The sequence below is a fragment of the Octodon degus genome, unplaced genomic scaffold, assembly GCF_000260255.1.
Source record: "Octodon degus isolate 3935 unplaced genomic scaffold, OctDeg1.0 scaffold00029, whole genome shotgun sequence".
Taxonomy (NCBI): Eukaryota; Metazoa; Chordata; class Mammalia; order Rodentia; family Octodontidae; genus Octodon; species Octodon degus.
The window spans coordinates 835,595-840,793 of record NW_004524605.1 but is presented as its reverse complement, the minus strand read 5'-3'; the positions used below and the strand labels follow the sequence as shown (position 1 = coordinate 840,793).

Sequence of the window (5,199 nt, the reverse complement as noted above, 5' to 3'; positions counted from 1 at the left end):
ACAAATCCCTCTATTCATTAAGAGAATGTAACTATATATCTATCCTAACCACTTTGAATACACAGATACCAAATGGACATTCATCTGTATCCCCTCCTTTGTTTAGTTCCATCACTTGACCATTACAGATGTGTGAACTTATACTGACTTTCTAATATGAACATGGGCCATTGATTTCATTTCAGTAGCCTTGAGACATTTATAAAGTTTGTGAATTCTGTATGTATACAATATGTAAAAGAATTTACACACACTTCAGGAAAAGAAAAACAGTATATTTTTTCAACAGATGGTGTTACCCTCACATGGGGACTCTAGAGGATGTCATGCATCGCAGAAAACCCACTACACTGCTGGCTCTTGAAGAAGTTGAAAATGCATGTGCAGCAATCTTGATGACCAAGGTTACCCAAGCATCCTCTTAACACGCTGATGAATGGTTAGAAGCCGATGGCCAGCACTTTGGGCACCTCTTGTTATTGTAGAACCAAAAGTAACTTATATTAATCTAATTAGTCTCAGTAAACTTAGTGTTAAAATATTTATGCAAGTCTTTCTTTCCCTTAAGTGTGTCTACATTTGCTTGGTGAACTCTACGTGTTAAGGCAAGAAGTTCTGGCAGATTTTTATTTTTTTAAATGTATGTATTTTGGGGTTGGCCCGATAGCTCAGTGGATTAAAGCACCTGCTTAGGCAGACACAGGGACTGGGGTTTGATCCTGGCATGCCATGCCAGCCCCGTCCCCGGGGCATGCTGAGACTGTGATTGAGACCGGGCATGGTGGTGTGTACCTGTAATCCCAGCACTTAGGAGGCTGAAAACAGGAGGATCACCATGAGTCCAATCTGTGTAGTGAGACCCTGTAGACCCTGTACCAAATACATAATAAATAAATAAATTTATTTATTTATGCCTTTGGTACAGGCTCTTGCTACGCAGCTTGGACTCATAATGAGCCTCCCATTTTGGCCTCCCCAGCACTGTGATTACTGGCATGTGCCACCATGCCTGGCTTTGGGGCTTGGCTCAGCAGGCCCAGGATGGGGCGGCATGGCATGCGGTGCTGGGGACTGAAGCTGGGTCCTTGCACTTGCCAGGTAGGCACTAGCTCACTGAGCAAGCTCTAGCTCCCTGGCCCCGCATATTTTAATATGTTAGACACTGGATGCATTTCCTCAGGGAATTTCCATTAGGGAATTCTTTTTTTTTTTTTTTTGGCAGAACCAGGGATTGAACTCAGATCCTTGCATTTGCCAGTCAAGCGCTTAGCCTACTGAGCCATCTCCCCAGCCCGCCATTAGGGTATTCTAAACTGAGGAATTTTCTTGTACTTGCCCTTTTCTTCAGTAGGAAGCAAGATTTTATTCGATTTTTGCAGCCAAATTTCATGGCTTTGGTACAGGGTCTTGCTTCATTTTGTTAATGATGAAGCATCAGCCAGGTAAGGTGGCACAGGGGGCGGAAGCAAGAAGACTGCGATTTTTGAAGATAGCTTGGGTTCTGGTTTCAAGTTAGAAAATATGAAGGGCTAGAAACATAACTTGGAGGCAGAGTGCTTGCTTGGAGTGCACGAGTTCTGGGTTCAATCCCCAGTATACGGGCTCATGCACGGGTGGTGCAATATTTACCAGAAACTTGCAAAAAATTTACATTACTCAGAAAGTCACCTGGCATCCTTTCAATGTAAAAAAGTGCCAAATATGTACCATTTTGTGTAAAACAATTACCGCTCATTAATCTGAAGGTAGTATTTATGTCTACCGTCAGCCATGTAATTTGTGTCTACATATAACATTTAGATGCACAGCAAGCTTCGTGTGAAAACATTTAGCAGTAAACTAAAAGCCAAAGTCGTATTGAACTTTTATGTCCCATGTAGGGTGGTCTCAACTGTGAACTGGGGGGTATGAAAGGGACTTACAAGGCACAGATTCCCTAGCAGCATGTTCTGTAGAAGGAGCTGCTTCATTCTAATATTTTGCAGTAAAACCAGTCTCTCTAAACCTACTGTTTTTTCTTTGCTAATAGTTCTGCCTTCTCATTTTAAAATAGCCAAAGGTTCCAGTCAGTCAAGTTGCTGCCATCTTCTTATTAAACTTTAATAAGCTAAGCTTTTTAAGCCACATAAAAATTTTATCAAGCATTTCTCAATCTTAGGAAAGAGCAAAGGAAGAAAAAAGGTCAGAACATCACTTCCACTCTGCACTGTCTGGAAAGGATGCTTCGGAAGGAGCCTCAAAATAAATGCCAGGAAACAAGCGCCCGTGTTTGTGGCCTGCACCCAATGGTGATTCCGCCTATTTCATCACACACAGGCCCCACACTGGGTGCTTATTAAAGCACTATCTCTGAAAGCAGGCTCCTGGGACAACCAAGAGGTTTCTTCCAAGGTCCCTGAATACTCTACAATCAGCACATCACTATAGGCTTGTGGTTGATGTTTTAATAAAGAATAACATTTCCGAGTAGCTCCTGGTTGTTGTTGTTATTATTAAGGCAACAGGGTGTTCAGGGTCTCACTGCGTAGACTGGACTCATAGTGAGCCTCCTGTTTACAGCCTCCCAAGTGCTGGGATTATAGGCCCGCACCACCACAGCGTCTCAATCGCTGTCTCAGCTTGCCCTGGGCACGGGGCCAGAACGGCAGGCCTGGGGATCGAACTCCCGGCCCCTGCGTCTAAGCAGACACTTTAATCTGCTGAGCTATTTGGCCAGCCCTCTTGGTTATTTTAAGTGTTTTATATGGTGAATTTTTTGTTTTTTGAGATCCCCAAAGGGTCTCACCATTCTTCCCTCACCCTTGTTCCACGACTGCCGACAGAAGCTGAGCCTCCACCCAGCACCTTGGAAGGCAGGCGCAGGGCACAACTCTAGCTCCACTCAACAGTAGAACAGTGTTTTTTAAGCACCTATGAGATAATCACCAAGTTAGACCACATTCTAGGCCAGTGACGGAGAACCTTTTAGAGACTGAGTGCTAACTGTAACCCAAAACTCATGTATTGCGAAGTGCCAATACTGCAATTAAACAACTCTACATTAACATCTGTAATCTTAAAAGAATATACAGGGGCTGGGGAGATGGCTCAGTGGAATAAGCACTTCCTTGGCAAGCGCAAGGGCCTGAGTTCAATCCCTGGTTCTGCAAAAAAAAAAAAAAAAAAAAAAGAATATACAATAGGGGCAGGCTACATAGCTCAGCAGTCTAAAGTGCATACATACTTAGGGAAGCTTAGGCAAGCACAAGGGGATGTGGCTCAGTCTCCAGCACCACATGCTGCGCCAGCCCCGCCCCAGGAGCAAGCTGAGCTGGCCACAAAAAAAAAAAAAGAATACACAATAACACATGTGCCATAGGTTTGTCACCACTGTCCTAGATCACCAAACAAATCTCAAGAAATAGATAAAAATTGAGGGTTGAGGATGTAGCTTAGTGGTAGAGTGCTTGCCTAGCATGCACAAGGTCCTGAGTTCAATCCCCAATACCACACACACACACACACACACATACATCAAGTATTTCTCTGACAACTGATTCCAACTAGAAATTAATAACAAGAAAACAGCAAAACCCCTAAACAAGGGCAAAGTTAAATACACTAACACTTGGGTCAGAAAGAATATCTCTAAAGAAAAAATGCCAAGAGGTGAATGAAAACATGTTAAAAAATGTGGTACATAGCTAAAGAAATGTTGATAATTTATAGCACTAAACACTCATAATATATTTTAAGGGAAGGGTCTCAGAGTGTTTAGGATCTCATTACTAGACTGGACTCTAGTGATCTGCCTGTTCATAGCCTCCCAAGAGCCGGGATTACAGGCGTGCAGCCACCATGCCCAGTCTCAATTGCTGTCTCAGTGTACCCTGGGGGCAGGGCTGGCATGTCAGGCCCAGGGATCGAACCCCCGGCCCCTGCGCCTCCTTGCAGGTACTTTAATTTGCCGAGCAATCTGGCTGGCCCTAAACATTCATAATATAAAAGAGGAAAGGTTTCAACTAAATACGGTGGAGATCTAAAGTGTAAAACAATAAAATTTCTAGAAAATAAAAAGGGGGAAAAACCTGTGGGCTAAGTAGGGTCAACCAGAATTTTGTTTTGATGACACCAAAAGCATGCTTGATAAAAAGAAAACTCCAGGGGCCAGCAAGACAGCACACCACGGCATACTCAGAAATGAAAAATTAACTACTGATACGCTAATATGGAAGGACCTCAAAGTCTGCTGTTTTGTACCAAGGATCTAAAACACCTGCTTAGGCAAGCTTAGGCAGGCACAGGGGACCGTGGTTCAATCCCCAGCACCACATGCTGTGCTAGCCTTGCCCCCGGGGTGGGCTGAGGCAGCAAAAAAAAAGAAAGAAAGAAAGAAAACTCCATGAATTAAGCCTTTTTGCCCCCCAAGTGGTCCCATTACGATGTTGAAAAGACAAGCCTATAAGAAAATATGTGCAAACCCATGTATCCCACAAAGGATTTCTATCTGTGCAGAATATATGCAGAACTCTCAAAACTCCATGGTGGAAAACAACCCAGGTACAAAACAGGCACCTGATGTGTGGACATCTCAAGAAACACATCATTTGGATGACAAGCACATGAAAAGATGTTTAAAATCAGTGCTTACCGCAGAAATGAGAATTAAACCACAAAATAATGTTACCAAGTATCTAGCATAGTTGCTGAAGTAAAACGTGGTGATACCACCAGAGACTAAGGACACACAGGAACAGACTGGATCAGTCACATGCATCTAGGAGTGTAGGATGGCGCAGCCACTTTAGAAAAAGAGAACTTCAATTTCTTATATAACTACATGTACGCTTACTATGGACAACCTCAAAATTGCACACTTGACATTTATTTATACTCAGGAACTTCATATTTATCTGAAGGAAATAAAAATGCAATGTTTACAGCTGCCTAATATATAACTGCCCTACATGGAAAATAAGTCTGATATCCTTCAATGAATGATTAAACTGTAATGCATATATCCACACCATGGAATACTCAGCAATGAAAGATAAATTATTGATACACAAATATGGAAGGCTCTCTTGCTCTTTGCCGCCGCCATGGAAGGTTGCCCTCTGCTGTGTGCCGCTCTGCCTTGGACCCTGCCGAGTACGGGCTGAAACATCCAGTAACTGTCACAGATGACCCGGGGCCGCGGGATCCTGAACAGACCCAGAG

At 43.3% G+C, this 5,199-nt stretch overlaps 1 protein-coding gene across 1 annotated transcript in view; it reads right to left on the bottom strand.

The window, feature by feature from the left end:
• Nucleotides 1-5,199, bottom strand: part of Rnf130 (ring finger protein 130) — a 173,713-nt gene that overhangs the window by 40,669 nt on the left and 127,845 nt on the right.